Here is an 18,485-nt window from a genome sequence, read left to right as displayed (position 1 = left end):
TTCAGGTACTTCAGGCTATTCTTGACCGCTGTCTAGTGTTCCTTGCCGGGATTACTTTGGTACCTTCCTACCAAACTTACGGCAAGGTTTACATCAGGTCTGGTACACATCATGGCATACATAATAGATCCTATGGCTGAAGCATAGGGGATGACACTCATCTCTTCTTTATCTTTTGCCGTGGTCGGGCATTGAGCTGAGCTCAATCTCACACCTTGCAATACAGGCAAGAACCCTTTCTTGGACTGATCCATTTTGAACTTCTTCAAAATCTTATCAAGGTATGTGCTTTGTGAAAGACCTATGCGGCGTCTCAATCTATCCCTATAGATCTTGATGCCTAATACGTAAGCAACTTCTCCAAGGTCCTTCATTGAAAAACACTTATTCAAGTAGGACTTAATGCTGTCCAAAAGTTCTATATCATTTCCCATCAAAAGTATGTCATCTACATATAATATGAGAAATGCTACAGAGCTCCCACTCACTTTCTTGTAAACGCAGGCTTCTCCATAAGTCTGCATAAACCCAAACGCTTTGATCATCTCATCAAAGCGAATGTTCCAACTCCGAGATGCTTGCACCAGCCTAGAAATGGATCGCTGGAGCTTGCATACTTTGTTAGCATTCTTAGGATCGACAAAACCTTCCGGCTGCATCATATACAGTTCTTCCTTAAGATGCCCGTTAAGGAATGCTGTTTTGACGTCCATCTGCCATATCTCATAATCATAGTATGCGGCAATTGCTAACATGATTCGGACTGACTTCAGCTTCGCTACGGGAGAGAATGTCTCATCATAGTCAACCCCTTGAACTTGTCGATAACCCTTAGCGACAAGACGAGCTTTATAGATGGTAATATTACCATCCGCGTCCGTCTTCTTATTAAAAATCCATTTGTTTTCTATCGCTCGCCGATCATCGGGCAAGTCTGTCAAAGTCCATACTTTGTTTTCATACATGGATTCTATCTTGGATTGCATGGCTTCAAGCCATTTGTTGGAATCTAGGCCCGCCATTGCTTCTTCATAGTTCTAAGGTTCACCGTTGTCTAACAACATGATTTCCAGGACAGGTTGCCATACCACTCTTGTGTGGAACGTGTCCTTGTGGACCTACGAGGTTCAATAGCAACTTGATCCGAAGTACCTTGATCATCATCATTAATTTCCTCTCCAGTTGGTGTAGGCACCACAGGAACATTTTCCTGAGCTGCACTACTTTCCGGTTCAAGAGGTAGTACTTCATCGAGTTCTACTTTCCTCCCACTTACTTCTTTCGAGAGAAACTCTTTTTCCAGAAAGGATCCGTTCTTGGCAACAAAGGTCTTGCCCTCGGATCTTAAGTAGAAGGTATACCCAATGGTTTCCTTAGGGTATCCTATGAAGACGCATTTTTCCGACTTGGGTTCGAGCTTTTCAGGTTGTAGTTTCTTGACATAGGCATCGCATCCCCAAAATTTTAGAAATGACAGCTTAGGTTTCTTCCCAAACCATAATTCATACGGTGTTGTCTCAACGGATTTAGACTGTTCCCTAAGTGAATGTAGCTGTCTCTAGAGCGTATCCCCAAAATGATAGCGGTAAATCGGTAAGAGACATCATAGATCGCACCATATCCAATAGAGTGCGATTACGATGTTCGGACACACCGTTACGCTGAGGTGTTCCAGGCGGCGTGAGTTGTGAAACGATTCCACATTTCCTTAAGTGTGTACCAAATTCGTGACTTAAGTATTCTCCTCCACGATCTGATCGTAGGAACTTTATCTTTCGGTCACATTGATTCTCTACGTCATTCTGAAATTCCTTGAACTTCTCAAAGGTCTCAGACTTGTGTTTCATCAAGTAGACATACCCATATCTACTCAAGTCATCAGTAAGAGTGAGAACATAACGATATCCTCCGTGAGCCTTAACGCTCATTGGACCGCACACATCGGTATGTATGATTTCCAACAAGTTGGTTGCTCGCTCCATTGTTCCGGAGAACGGAGTCTTGGTCATTTTGCCCATGAGGCATGGTTCGCATGTGTCAAATGATTCATAATTGAGAGACTCTAAAAGTCCATCAGCATGGAGCTTCTTCATGCGTTTGACACCAATGTGACCAAGGCGGCAGTGCCACAAGTATGTGGGACTATCGTTATCAACTTTACATCTTTTGGTATTCACGCTATGAATGTGTGTAACACTACGTTCGAGATTCATTAATAATAAACCATTGACCATCGGGGCATGACCATAAAACATATCTCTCATATAAATAGAACAACCATTATTCTCGGATTTCAATGAGTAGCCATCTCGTATTAAACAAGATCCAGATACAATGTTCATGCTCAAACTTGGCACTAAATAACAATTATTGAGGTTTAAAACTAATCCCGTGGGTAAATGTAGAGGTAGCGTGCCAACGGCGATCACATCGACCTTGGAACCATTCCCGACGCGCATCGTCACCTCGTCCTTTGCCAGTCTCCGCTTATTCCGCAGCTCCTGCTGTGAGTTACAAATATGAGCAACGGCACTGGTATCAAATACCCAGGAGTTACTACGAGTACTGGTAAGGTACACATCAATTACATGTATATCAAATATACCTTTAGTGTTGCCGGCCTTCTTGTCCGCTAAGTATTTGGGGCAGTTCCGCTTCCAGTGACCCTTCCCCTTGCAATAAAAGCACTCAGTCTCAGGCTTGGGTCCATTCTTTGACTTCTTCCCGGCAACTGGCTTACCGGGCGCGGCAACATCTTTGCCGTCCTTCTTGAAGTTCTTCTTACCCTTGCCCTTCTTGAACTTAGTGGTCTTATTGACCATCAACACTTGATGTTCTTTCTTGATTTCAACCTCTGCTGACTTCAGCATGGAAAATACTTCAGGAATGGTCTTCACCATCCCCTGCATATTGTAGTTCAACACAAAGTTCTTGTAGCTCGGTGGGAGCGATTGAAGGATTCTGTCAATGACCGCCTCGTCCGGGAGGTTGATCTCCAGCTGGGATAGGCGGTTGTGCAACCCAGACATTTTGAGTATGTGCTCACTGACAGAACTGTTTTCCTCCATCTTACAACTATACAACTTGTCGGAGACTTCATATCTCTCGACCCAGGCATGATCTTGAAAAACCATTTTCAGCTCCTCGAACATCTCATATGCTCCGTGTTTCTCAAAACGCTTTTGGAGCCCCGGTTCTAAGCTGTAAAGCATGTCGCACTGAACGAGGGAGTAATCATCAGCACGTGACTGCCAAGCGTTCATAACGTCTTGGTTCTCTGGGATGGGTGCTTCACCTAGCGGTTCATCTAGGACATATGCTTTCTTGGCTGCTATGAGGATGATCCTCAGGTTCCGGACCCAGGCCGAATAGTTGCTGCCATCATCTTTCAACTTGGTTTTCTCTAGGAACGCGTTGAAGTTCATGTTGACATGAGCGTTGGCCATTTGATCTACAAGACATATTTTGCAAAAGTTTTAGACTAAGTTCATGATAATTAAGTTCATATAATCAAATTATTTAATGAACTCCCACTCAGATTGACATCCCTCTAGTCATCTAAGTGTTACACGATCCGAGTCGACTAGGCCCTGTCCGATCATCACATGAGACGGACTAGTCATCATCGGTGAACATCTCCATGTTGATCGTATCGGTCTCTTGTGTTCCGAGGCCATGTCTGTACATGCTAGGCTCGTCAAGTTAACCCTAAGTGTTTTGCATGTGTAAATCTGTCTTACACCCATTGTATGTGAACGTAAAGATCTATCACACCCGATCATCACGTGGTGCTTCGAAACGACAAACTTTAGCAACGGTGCACAGTTAGGGGGGACACTTTCTTGAAATTATTATAAGAGATCATCTTATTTACTACCGTCGTTCTAAGTAAACAAGATGCATAAAACATAATAAACATCACATGCAATTATATAGTAGTGACATGATATGGCCAATATCATATAGCTCCTTCGATCTCCATCTTTGGGGCTCCATGATCATCTTCGTCACCGACATGACACCATGATCTCCATCACTGTGTCTTCATGAAGTTGTCACGCCAACGACTACTTCTACTTCTATGGCTAACGCGTTTAGCAATAAAGTAAAGTAATTTACATGGCGTTCTTCAATGACACGCAGGTCATACAAAAAATAAAGACAACTCCTATGGCTCCTGCCGGTTGTCATACTCATCGACATGCAAGTCGTGATTCCTATTACAAGAACATGATATCATACATCACAATATATCATTCATCATTCATCACAATTTCTGGCCATATCACATCACATGACAATTGCTGCAAAAACAAGTTAGATGTCCTCTAATTGTTGTTGCATCTTTTACGTGGCTGCAATTGGGTTATAGCAAGAACGTTTTCTTACCTACGAATAACCACAACGTGATTTTGTCAACTACTATTTACCCTTCATAAGGACCCTTTTCATCGAATCCGCTCCAACTAAAGTAGGAGAGACAGACACCCGCTAGCCACCTTATGCAACTAGTGCATGTCAGTCGGTGGAACCTGTCTCACGTAAGCGTACGTGTAAGGTCGGTCCGGGCCGCTTCATCCCACAATACCGCTGAAGCAAGAAAAGACTAGTAGTGGCAAGAAAGTTGACAAGATCCACGCCCACAACAGATTTGTGTTCTACTCGTGCAATAGAGAACTACGCATAAACCTGGCTCTGATACCACTGTTGGGGAACGTTGCAAAAAATAAAAATTTTCCTACGGTTTCACCAACATCCATCTATGAGTTCATCTAAGCAATGAGTGGAAGGAGAGATGCATCTACATACCACTTTGTAGATCGCGAGCGGAAGCGTTCAAAAGAACGGGGTTAAGGTAGTCGTTCTCGTCGTGATCCTATCACCAGAGATCCTAGCGCCGAACGGGCGGCACCTCCGCGTTCAACACACGTACGGTCAGCGTGACGTCTCCTCCGTCTTGATCCAGCAAGGGGGAAGGAGAGGTTGATGATGATCCAGCAGCACGACAGCGTGGTGGTGGATGCAGCAGAACTCCAGCAGGGCTTCGCCAAGCTGTTGCGGGAGGAGGACGAGGTGTAGCAGGGGGAGGGAGGCGCCAAGACATAGGGTACGGCTGCCCTTCCCCTGCCCTCCTTTATATAGGCCCACAGGGGGCGGCGCCGGCCCTGGGAGATGCAATCTCCCAAGGGGGGCGGCGGCCAGGGGGGTTGGAGTACCCCCCAAGGCAAGTGGTGCGCCTCCCCCCAAGGGTTTTCAACCCTAGGCGCAGGGGAGGCCCAAGGGGGGGGGGCGCACCAGCCCACTAGGGGCTGGTTCCCCTCCCACTTCAGCCCACGGGGCCCTCCGGGGTAGGGGGCCCACCCGGTGGACCCCCGGGACCCTTCCGGTGGTCCCGGTACAATACCGGGTGACCCCGAAACTTTCCCGATGGCCGAAACAGCACTTCCTATATATAATTCTTTACCTTCGGACCATTCCGAAACTCCTCATGGCGTCCGGGATCTCATCCGGGACTCCGAACAACATTCGGTTTTCTGCATACTCATATTCATACAACCCTAGCGTCACCGAACCTTAAGTGTGTAGATCCTACGGGTTCGGGAGACATGTAGACATGACCGAGGCGGCTCTCCGGTCAATAACCAACAGCGGGATCTGCATACCCATGTTGTCTCCCACATACTCCTCGATGATCTCATCGGATGAACCACGATGTCGAGCATTCAAGCAACCCCGTATACTATTCGCTTTGTCAGACGGTATGTTACTTGCCCGAGACTCGATCGTCGGTATCCCAATACCTCGTTCAGTCTCGTTACCGGCAAGTCACTTTACTTGTACCGTAATGCATGATCCCGTGACCAGACACTTGGTCACTTTGAGCTCATTATGATGATGCACTACCGAGTGGGCCCAGTGATACCTCTCCGTAATACGGAGTGACAAATCCCAGTCTCGATCTGTGTCAACTCAACAGATACTTTCGGAGATACCTGTAGTGCACCTTTATAGTCACCCAGTTACGTTGTGACATTTGGTACACCCAAAGCACTCTTACGGTATCCGGGAGTTACACGATCTCATGGTCTAAGGAAAAGATACTTGACATTGAAAAAGCTCTAGCAAAACGAACTACACGATCTTGTGCTATGCTTAGGATTGGGTCTTGTCCATCACATCATTCTCCTAATGATGTGATCCCGTTATCAACGACATCTAATGTCCATAGTCAGGAAACCATGACTATCTGTTGATCAACGAGCTAGTCAACTAGAGGCTTACTAGGGACATATTATGGTCTATGTATTCACACGTGTATTACGATTTCCGGATAATACAATTATAGCATGAATAAAGACAATTATCATGAACAAAGAAATATAATAATAATCCTTTTATTATTGCCTCTAGTGCATATTTCCAACACGGTGTGCCCCTCCACAGTTACACATCTCGATCATACCATCATAGTGCTTAGGCGAAGCCCTGCGCTGGTAACATCATCATCACCATCGCCACGCCGTCGTGCTGACAGAACTCACTCTCATCCTCAACTAGACCAAGAGCACGAGGGACGTCATCGAGCTGAACGTGTGCTAAACACGGAGGTGTCGTACGTTCGGTACTTGGATCGATTAGATCACAAAGAAGTTCGACTACATCAACCGCGTTATTGAAACGCTTTCGCTTTCGGTCTACGAGGGTACGTGGACACACTCTCTCGTCTCGTTCCTATGCATCACCTAGATAGATCTTGCGTGATCATAGGAAATTTTTGAAATTACTGCATTCCCCAACAACAACGTCTTCCATCAACCGTCCATCCACATCTTTGGATTGATCTCTGTTAGAATCAGCAAGCAAACTAGATCCCCCCCTCTCCTCATTATCTCTATCGTCTATTGGTATGCCAAAAAATTGCCATCTCGGTGCCGACCATTGGTGCAGCGAACAAATCTGTAGGGTCATCTAATTCTATTGAATTCCAATCAACGGTAGCAACCATTGAAGCACCACCCCCTATTTGTCAAGGTCGGTTCCATCTCGTTCAGCCAACCTGCGCCCCCACAATCTAGATTCCAAATCATCCGAAAACAGAGGCACCGCGGTCAGATCTAACTCGACATGGAGTAGGGTTCTGAGCTCACTCACCTCATCTTCCATAGCCGAGAACGATAGCTCCGCCGCCAGCCGCCCGTCACCGAGAAATAAGAGGAGAGCACGGAGGGTTCAATCTTGCACGAGGGACCCACCTACCTTCACATAAGCTCATTACGTTGACGCCCGTTTATCGCCTGGTCGTTAATTATTTATTTTTGCCTTAAAACATCACACAACAACTTTTCTATTACCAACTGTGTCTCTCTCCTTCTGTTACTCATTAAAAACATCACACAAGAAGTAGGTTGCCCCACCTATTAGGATATCGCACGGGCCCACTAGTCAGGACGTAACGATCAATGGCGTTGCCTGGACGGCAGTCCTCCGTTTGGCCTTTTGTGAGCAGGTGGCGGAGTGAGGAGGGGAAAAGCGAGCAAAGTTAGTTGGCTTGGACAAAACTGAGCACAACTACGGAACCAGGGGCACAGAAATAGAAACCCCTAAAAGAGGTTATGTAAAAACTACTTTATGTGATTTGGGAGCTGGTGTTAGTGTTTATGCCTTTCTCTTTATATAGAAGACTTGATTTGAATAAACTTACGCCTACTAAAATATCATTCAAATGGCTGAAAAATCAACTACCATACCTATCGGTATTTGTGAGGATGTGCCTGTTGTAGTTGTGAATGTTATTATCTTAACAGACTTTATTATACTTGATATGGCCGAGGATGGCAACATGTCGATTATCCTTGGTACAACCTTTTTGAACACTGTAGGGGCTATTATTGATTGCAACAAAAGCAAAGTTACTTTTCATATTAATGGTAATGAGCATACGGTGCACTTTCCGAAGAAACAATTTCAAGTGAATGGTATCAATGTTATTGAGAAAGCTTCAACAATTACTATTGGAAGTTTTCAGATCCCTCTTCATATTGTCAAAAAGAAATATGAAACTCTTATTATAGGGGAGATGCTAATCCTCGTTGAGGTAAATTAGTGTTATATGAGGATTCTTCGATTTCATGTTACTCAAAATAGTTTGTTAATACGACTTGGTCAACCTTATTAATGGATTCTTTTTAGGGGCATGATGTTGATGAATACAGTAAGTACAACTTTATGTACCTACTATTTGTTCTCTATTATTCTCAGTTAAATACAATAAAATGCCATGACTACCCTATTTTCTCAATTATCCGTGCAATAAAAAATTGTCCAAAAATAAAAGTGCTCAGAATGATGTATAATTTTAACATGATTTTTTTAGAATATTTAAGAATTTTTGGCACTGAGAACAACCCTGGGGGATGCCCTTGATGCCCATGATGCAAATGGGTGCGGCCACCCCCCTTGGGCGCGCCCATGTGGCTTGTGGGCCCCACAGGGACCCCCTCACTTATCCCTCCAGCCCACTTCATCTTGTACCTCTAGAAAAAATCCTGGTAGCTCTTCCCCGCATGTTCTTGCTCCCAAACCTTAGATTTTTTATCTCTTTGCTCGGAGCTCCATTTCCAAAACTGTTTTGGGGGATTGCTCCTTGGTATGTGACTCCTCAATTGCTCCAATTAGTTTTTGCTTTAGTGGATTATATTTTGCATAATTAGTTGCTCTTGGTGCTACTGAAAATGAGCTTGCATGTTGTATTCCTTGAGTTCCAAGTAGTTTGAATGCTTGATATAGACTTTACACATTCATATGAGTAGTTGCTATCAATCTTGTGAAGTTTTATTGACGTGATTTTGTGGTCCAAAAATTTCAGAAATTTGTTCTTAGGAAAAATGAAATTCTTTCGAAGAAGCTCCTCAAGATGGAGTTCCAAGGGATTCATTGGGGATTCCTCGGACAGTGACCTCAACATTCCGCGTAGGACGGATGTCTGGCCGTGCGAATGGCCACACAATGCCTTCATGAATGAAGCCGGATTCTACCAAGAGTTCACGCAATTTGTTGCAAATGTCGGATTCACCGACTTCCTCATGGATGAGTGTGACCAGCTCCACATCCTTACAAATTTTTTTGTGGGAAATTTCCATTTATTGTATAGGCTCAAACCGCCCATGGTGTGTTTTGGTTTATATGTTGAACATCATGAGATACCACTTGCTGAATTTTGTGAGATATGTTTGATTCCTTCTGATGGAGAATTAAGAGAGCCTAGGCCAGAGGAGTTTGAGGGTTTCCTACGCACTTTAACTATGGGAGAGGAAAGGGGTGTGTTGAAAGCCCGAGCTACTAGGTTGCAATTTCTTGATGTGCATTACTTTGCTTTATTCATAGGGAAATGTTTGACCGCTAGGGAACAAGGTAGCGTGCTATGCACCCCTGACCTCACCATCTTACGCCGAGCACTTTTCAGTGGCAACACTTATAGCATTGGAGCTATAATTGCACGCCGCCTTCACGCTAATAGGACTAAGGATAAAATTCATGGTGGTATTTACTCTACTCGCCTAGCGAGACGTTTCCATGTTGACATACACCCCCATGATTATTTGTTGCTTAGGATTTATCTAGATCACCAGGCTATGCTAGATCACCATTTTATTGATGCCCCTGAGCCTCCTCACCACATTCTTTATAACTTGGTTTTTAGTGAGGATACTCATGATGTTATTCCATTGCCTGCACCTGCTTTGTTTGGCTCTCATGCTAGGAATGGATACTCTGTCATGCCATCGAACATTACTGCTTACCGGAATGCGTTGGCAGCGGCCGAGAACGAGGCCCAAGCTTGGGACGCTCAAGTGTCACCGCCTCAATAGTTCCATATTGGACAATATGGCTACTATAGATGGTGATTACCAAGCTAGGAAAAAGCCTAAGATTGGGGAGGGTACATTTTCTCACCGGCAATACATTCAGGTTCACACATTTCATTCGATTTGTCAGTGTTCATCCTATTTCATTGTATGATCCATGTTAGCTTTAGTTTTTATTTCTTCTTGTGTGTTTCAAAAACTTAGAGAAAATCCAAAAACATTTCTCGCTTCTTTTCGGTTGTCCTTCGTAGTTTAATTAGTTTCATTATTAAAAGAAAACCCAAAAGGATTTCTCGTGTCTTCTTTTGCCTATCGGGAGCTTTCCCCTGTAAATAGTTTTTCTCATTTTTGTTTTTCCTTCGTTAATTTGCTTCCTTCAAGAAAAAACTAAAAACTTCAAAAATATTTCATTGCATTTCTCTGAAATTCTTTTCTTTTGCCGAGTCATCATAAGGAGAAGACCATGATGAAAATGTTGAGTGGCTCTCATATACATTATTGTTGATCTAACAAAGAGCCCATATTGCCTAGTTTTCTCCTTCGAATAAAGTGCCTGCAGATTCGAGCTTAGTCCAAGGCACTCTTGCACTGTTATTATATTCATATCATTCGGTCGTGCAAGTGAAAGGCAATAATGACGATGATTTGATGAATTGACTATGTCAAGGAAAAGCAGGTATGAACTAAACTTTCTTTTGTTTTTGTAAATATGTTTAACTCAGTATCCATGATTCAACATATTATGAGTAAACATGTTTATGATGACAATTAGAGATTATAGTTGCTCATGTCTTGCTTAAGTAGCTAGGAGTGGATAATGATTTATATTGGGTGTCAACATGCATCAAAATGGTTTTATGTAGTATGATAGTATGGTATCCTCCTCTGAATGTTTCAAGTGGCTTGATTTGGCACATTTCATAAATGTAGTTGATTCAAAACCAACATAGCCTCCACGATATTTATGTTCATGGTGTTTATATCTTACTCATGCTAGTATTCAATGTTAATTATTCACAATGTGTGGTTATGACCATCGTCGCTCTCTAGTTGGCCACTTCTCAATCTATTAGCTAGCTTTCACCCATACTAAACAGGAATACTGCTTGTGCATCCAAATCCTTAAACCAAAGTTATTTCAGATGAGTCCACTATATCTACCTATATGCAGTATTACTCTGCCGTTTGAAGTAAATTTGCATGTGCTACCTCCAAACATTCAAATGAACATCTGTTTTGTGTGCCCGTACCTCTCATGGAGCGACAGGGGGTGGTCAGTATCTTCCATGCTAAGCGGGTTATTCTCATGATGGGGGTTTATTCATCGATCATTGCACAAGAGAGGCTGGTAATTGGAATTCCCAGTACGATAATCAAAATAAGAATATATATATATATATATATATATATATATATATATATATATATATAATGAAACAAACTCCCCCGGAAAGTTGTTGGTATGGAGGGAACCCATGGATTTGGCTAGCAATGGCTTGTGTTTTTCAGTGGAGGGGGAGTAAACTTTACCTGTTTGCTTGGGAACCACCAATAATGTGTTTATCATGGAAGATATTGAAAATTCTCGGTCATGACGTTGATAGTAAAGGCATGCCTCTCAAAACTATATTTATCTTTGATTTAAGCTTCGAGCTCTGGCACCGCTGCAAATCCCTGCATCCCTCTGCGAAGGGCCCACCCATTTAATTTTATGTTATTTTACTTTTATTGTTGAGTCGTCACCTTCTCAATTAAAGCACCAGTCCTTAAAGCATTGTTGTCATTCTTATGCATCGTGTATTGTTAATATTGTGTTCATCATGACTAGATCTCTTCTGCCATGAATTACAATGTTTAGTCGCTGCCTGAACTTTGGAGATGCTCTGCATTAATGTTTTGCAGTCTCAAAAAGGGCTAGCGAGATACCATGTTATTATTGCTTGCTAGTTGATTATGATATTGATATGAGTGAATATATTTTCTAAGAGTTATCATTTGCATGGTTAGTTATGATCTTTGCTGAAAACTTGGGTATTACTTAAGCTTATATATGGATACAAGAACAAAAGAGTTTGTAAACGTTTTTCTTTATCACTTTCAGTTTGTGAACTGAATTGCTAGAGGACAAGCAGTGAGTTAAGCTTGGGGGAGTTGATACATCTCCATCGTATCTACTTTTCCAAACACTTTTTCTCTTGTTTTGGACTCTAATTTGCACGATCAGAATGAAACTAACCGAACTAACGTTGTTTTCAGCAGAACTACCATGGTGTTGTGTTTGTGCAGAAATAAAATTTCTCGGAATTGGACGAAATTGTTTGGAGATTTTTTATGGAATATATAAGAAATACTGGAGTGAAGATCCATAGGAGGGACCCACCAGTGGCTCACGGGCACATGGGCGCGGCCACCCACTGGGTGCACCCATGTGGCTCCACTGACCCTAATCTCAAGCCTATAATTTCCTATTTTCGGAGGAAAAAAATAAGAGAAGAAGTTTCATCGCGTTTCACGATATTGAGCCATTGCCACCTCGTGTTCTTCATCAGGAGGCCAGATCTAGAGTCTATTCGAGGCTTTAGAGAGGGGGATTCATCGCCAGCATCATCACCAATCCTTCTTCATCACCAATTTTATGATGCTCGCCACCGGGAGTGAGTAATTCTTTCGTAGGCTTGCTGGACGGTATGGGGTTGGATGAGATTTATCTTGTCATCGAGTCAATTTGTTAGGGCATGATCCCAAGTATCCACTATGTTCTGAGATTGATGTTGCTATGACTTTACTATGCTTAATGCTTATCACTAGGGCTCGAGTGCCATGGTTTCAGATCTGAACCCTTTATGTTTTCATGAATATATTTGAGTTCTTGATCCTATCTTGCAAGTTATATGCACCTATTACATGTTATGATTTGCATACCCCAAGGTGAAAATAATTGGGATTATGTCCAATGATTACCGTACTTTGAGGAGTTCATGTATTCATTATGTGTTAATGCTTTGTTCTGGTTGTCTATTAAAAGGAGGCCTTAATATCCCTTAGTTCCTTATGGACCCTGCTGCCACGGGAGGGTAGGACATAAGATGTCATACAAGTTCTTATCATAAGCATGTATGACTATATACAGAATACATGCCTACACTACATTGATGAATTGGAGCTAGTTCGGTGTCGCTCTAGGTTGTGACTGTTACATGATAAATGTGTCGGTGTATTAAACGTAGGCTTGTAATACCCAACTTATGCACAGACAAGTAGTAGCTCCCCCACCAAGTCAAAGCCATAGTGAAGGCCTCCAAGTCAAAAGATGCGGCTCTTCGTGAGATCAAGGAGCGCATCAAGAAGACCAAGACAAAACTACAGAAACAAAGTCCTAGTAGTAGGACCTTACTGGTAAGTCAGGGCTGGCAAGACGCAAGCCCGGCAAGCCCTACGGCAAGCAGAACCCCGTCAACTGCCAGTGCTTCACTTCACCAGCTAGCTGTTACCTATTTGGTGAGGTGTCGAGCCTGCAGGCGACACGATGGAGCTCGTGTGCACGTGTCAGCTCGCCGGAAGGAAAATGACCTTTATTGACACTCGTCCTAATGGCACGTCAAGCTAATAGGAGGTAGATGAGCAAGCGGTGCGGCAACCTTGCCGGGTCTCCTCCTCCTCATGACACCTAGCGATGCATTTAATGCGTTTTTGTCCTAACTAGCAGAGTTAGATATGATAGTTCTGTTTCTGTCTACTCACCCTGTAATGATCATTTTGCCACTATGGTACCCCCTGAAGCTATAAAAGGAGGGCTAGGGCAACGATTACAAGGGTTTGAACCCATTGTAACCTCGGCATATGTGCCCGTGCAGCCACTTTCTCCTCGCAGCTTGCCGGGGGAGAGCGCTCCGTGCACCTACGCATTCGCACACCCAATACATCCAAGCAGGTGTAGGGTTTTACGCTTCTCAGCGGCTCGAACCTGGGTAAATCCTGATGTGTCCCTTGTTGTGCTTGCTCTTTGCGTTCAAAGCTCCCCATCGCCAAACTAGAATGGGCAGCACTGCCACCGCCGGCTCCACGCCGACATCTTTGGCAGGGTTGTCATTTTGTTTACACCTCCTGCCATTCGCTCCAGAAACCGGAGGCGCATGCATACGTGGGTTGCAATCAGGCTTGACGTGGGCAAGCCCATGACCACATGCAGCTTGAAGTAACTATTGTCTCTGCCATCACTCCCTCCTTTCTGGAGCCTTTTCCTCCCCCCATGGCGTGGATTAAGAGCGGGATGTGGGATTGGCACAGAAGGGCGAGCATGGTGGCAATGCCTTGATTAAAGGAGCCAGAATGCCGGATTGGCAAGGCTGGACGGCCAGTGGAGAAAAGTGCCTGCCAGAAGCGCAGGGCACGAGATTGGTGGAGCGGGGCAGTCACCCTAAGGTAGTGGAGAGCCAGCCCCTGCGCCTTCCCCTATAAAAGGAAGGGGCATGGGAGGTGATGCTCATCCATCTCCCTCTTCCTCGTTCTTCTTTCAGCCTCTCTTATAATGGCAAGAGGAAGAGGTTGTGCTCGCACTTCTGCTGCGGTAGTGAGAGATTCTCCTCATCATGATGCTTCTCCTTCAACCGCAGCCATAGAGGCCGGTTCCAGCACGCGGGGCGGCAGCGCAGGGAGAGGTCACGGTCGACATGGTGGTCGCAGTCGAGGTCGGACCGGGGCACTGGCGGTCTCACCACCTGCGGCCCCGCCCATAGCGGAAGGCCACACGGGGGACACCGGTCTTGAATTCATCGTCGAGCTATGTGACCCGCCGAGGAGCAGGCTGCGGCTCCCTCGTCCCTTCGTCAGGGTGATGGAGATGGACCAACCGCTCAAGCTATGGTTGCGCGTGAATAGTTGCATCAATGGCGTCATTTGGGTGGACATGGAGTTCCCCTCCAATGGCGTCATGTATCTCACCCGAGGGTGGAAATCCTGCGCCCGCGCCCGCTACTTGGCAGAGGGACACTTCCGCCACTTCAAGTTGGTGGAGGCCGACGCGCTCTCCGTGAAGAGCTTCGGGCCTTCAGGCAACCGTCAAGGGTCCTGCGTTTAGAGCTTGAGCGACTGCAAAGGCTTCTGCTCGAGCGACAACAATGAGGAGGACACAAGTGGTGCAGACGGCAACTCGGACTCCAGCTGAATGTCGGCAGCACCTTCATCACCAGCTGGGCGCCGGCAGCACCATCATCTGCCCTTGGACACTGGCAGAATGTCCTCCAAAAAAATTATCCATCATTGATCCAATGCCTACGACTTTCGCATATTTAACTTCGCTAAGTTACTTTCACTTCTGTTGTTGTTACCAATCACTATAAAATTGCTATTGTTACTGCTACCATCGATATTGCTACTGCTACCACTGCTATCAAACTATCATATTATTGTCCTACTGATCACTCTGCTGTAGATATTTAGTTCTCTAGGTGTGGTTGAATTGACGACTCAACTGCTAATACTTGCAAATATTCTTTGGCTCCCCTTGTGTCTAATTAATAAATTTTGGTAGAATACTCTACCCTCAAAAACTGTTGTAATCCCCTATACTTGTGGGTTATCAATATGTTGCTAGAAGTCAAGAAATGGGTGAATGACGGTGTCCTAGATTAGGGGTGCCCTGACCCAGCCGGCCCATTCTCCTCGATTTACGCTGATGGGCCCTCACTCATGGTCAAGGTGGACTCTGGACGCCATAAGCTGAAGACGTGATCAAGACTACCTTCCCCGAAGACTTGATGTATACTCCAAGATCTCTGCCGCCGCCTAGCTCCTAGCTACCTACCTTGTAACCCTAGACACCCTCCCTGTCATATATATAAGCCATAGGGTTTAGCCCGTAGAGGGGACATCAACGCAAAATCATTCATCTAGCCCTAGAGTTAGACCACACATTACGATCTCGAGGTAGATCAACTCTGTACTTGATACATCTTCATCAATATAAAAAAGAGTAGGACATAGGGTTTTGCCCCCATCAAGAGGCCCGAACCTGGGTAAACATCGTCTCCTTCATTCATGTTACCCTCGATCTGAGATCCACAACTTGGGACCCACTACCTAGAGGTCTACCGATTTTGACACCGACACAGGTGCTTTCATTGAGAGTTTCGTTGTGCAATCACCGGAAGGTTCGATGGCTCATTGATGCAGCTTGAACTACATCAGTATTTCCCCAAAGAAGAAAGGATGATGCAGCATAGCAACGGTAGGTATTTCCCTTAGTGATGAGATCAAGGTTATCGAACCAGTAGGAGAACCACGCAACACCACGTAAACAGCTCATGCACACAAAGAATAAATACATGCAACCCGACTTGTTAAAGGGGTTGTCAATCCGTTCCGAGTAAAGGTGCCAGAAATTGTCAAGTTGACGGGATAAAATTGCAGTAGATTGATAGATGCAAATAAAAGAAAATAAACTTCAGCGAGGTATTTTTATATTTTTGAAAATATAGATATGAAAATAAAAGCAAATAGAAGTAGAACGCGAAGGCAAATATAATAAAGAAGAGACCTGGGGGTCGTAGATTTCACTAGTAGCTTCTCTACAGAAAATAGCAATGCTGGGTAAACAAATTACTATTGGGCAATTGATAGAACTTCAAATAATCATGACGATATCCAGGCAATGATCATTATATAGGCACCACATCCAAGATTAGTAGATTGACTCCTGCCTGCATCTACTATTATTACTCCACACGTCGACCGCTATCCAGCATGCATCTAGTGTATTAACTTCAACGAGAAACGGAGTAATGCAATAAGAATGATGACATGATGTAGATAAGATCTATTTATGTAGAAATAGACCCCATCTTGTTATCCTTAATGGCAAAGATACATACATATTGTTTCCCCTTTTGTCACTGGGATCAAGCACCGTAAGATCGAACCCATCACAAAGCACTTCTTCCCATGGCAAGAAAAATCGATCTAGTTGGCCTAACTAACCAAATATTCGAAGAAGAAATACGAGGCTAGAAGTAATCATGCATAAAAGAGTTCAAAGAACTAAAATAACTTTCATGGATAAAAACATAGATATGATCATAAACTCAAAGTTCATCGGATCCCAACAAAAACACCGCAAAAAGAGTTATATCAAATAGATCTCCAAGACACCATTGTATTGAGAATCAAAAGTGAGAGAGGAAGCCGTCTAGCTACTAACTACAGACCCATAGGTCTACAATGAACTACTCATGCATCATCGAAGAGGCACCAATGAGGATGATGAACCCCTCTGTGATGGTGTCTAGATTGGATCTGGTGTTTCTGGAACTTGCGGCGGCTGGAATTGATTTTCGTCGACTCCCCTAGGGTTTCTGGAACATTGGGATATTTATAGAGCAAAGATCCGGAGCGGGAGGCCACGGACATGGGAACAATCCACTTGGGCGCGCCCTGGTGGGTTGTGCCCCCCTCGGGGCACCCCCCAGGTGCTTCTCTGGCCCGTCTGGTGTCTTCTGGTCTAAAAAAATCCACAAAAAGTTTCGCTGCATTTGGACTCCGTTTGATATTGATTTCTTGCGATGTAAAAAACAAGCAGAAAAGAGCAACTGGCACTTGGCACTATGTCAATATGTTAGTCCCAAAAAATGATATAAAATGATTGTAAAGTGATTGTAAAGCATCCAGGAATGATAATATAACAACATGGAACAATAAAAATTTATAGATATGTTGGAGACGTATCAGCATCCCCAAGCTTAATTCCTTCTTGTCCTCGAGTAGGTAAATGATAAAAACATAATTTTTGATGTGTAATGTTGCCTAACATGTTCATCACATATTATTTTCTTTATAGCATGGATAGTTGGACTTTTATATGGTTCAAAGAAATAGTCTAGTTTTGACATGAGGACTTTAATACTCAAGCATATCAACAAACAACCATGTCTTTCAAAATATCAACACTAAAGCAAGTTATCCCTAGCCCATTATGCTCAATCATTGATTCATTCATGAAACACACTCGCATATTAGCTACACCCAATGCTCAAGTACGATCATAGTGCCCCTTAGTTGGTGCTCTATAAGATAAGATGGAGACTCAAGTAAAAATAAAAATTGCATAAAGTAAATGAAAGGCCCTTCGCAAAGGGGAGTATGGATTTGTAGAGTTGCCAGAGCTCAAAGCGAAAAAGATAGAGATAAAACATTTTTGGTTGCATGATTTTCCTGTCAACGGAAACGATCGAGTAGTTCCCAATACTTTCCATGCTAGATATATCATAGGCGGTTCCCAAACAGAAAATAAAGTTTACTTCTTTTTCCACCATACTTTCACTTTCCATGGCTAACTGTATCCACGGGTGCCTTCCATACCAACACTTTCCATGGAATTTATTATTTGACAACATAAAGTAAATTCATTTTTTATTTCGGGACTGGGCATCCCTAATACCTTTGTCGTACTCTCGTGCAATGACAAGTGAATAAACACTCATCTCGAGAATAACATATCTAGCATCGAAATATATCAGCCACCCCCTACCGTTTCATGAGCGGTATGAGCACACAAAAGGGAAATTTACTTTGAAAAGTAGAGATGGCACATACACATTTCCTTAGAATGGCAAAAGAATACCGCAT

The sequence above is a fragment of the Triticum dicoccoides genome, chromosome 3B (assembly GCF_002162155.2).
Source record: "Triticum dicoccoides isolate Atlit2015 ecotype Zavitan chromosome 3B, WEW_v2.0, whole genome shotgun sequence".
In the NCBI taxonomy this organism is placed as follows: domain Eukaryota; kingdom Viridiplantae; phylum Streptophyta; class Magnoliopsida; order Poales; family Poaceae; genus Triticum; species Triticum dicoccoides.
The sequence above is the reverse complement of the archived record's forward strand: the minus strand, read 5'-3'. Positions refer to the sequence as shown.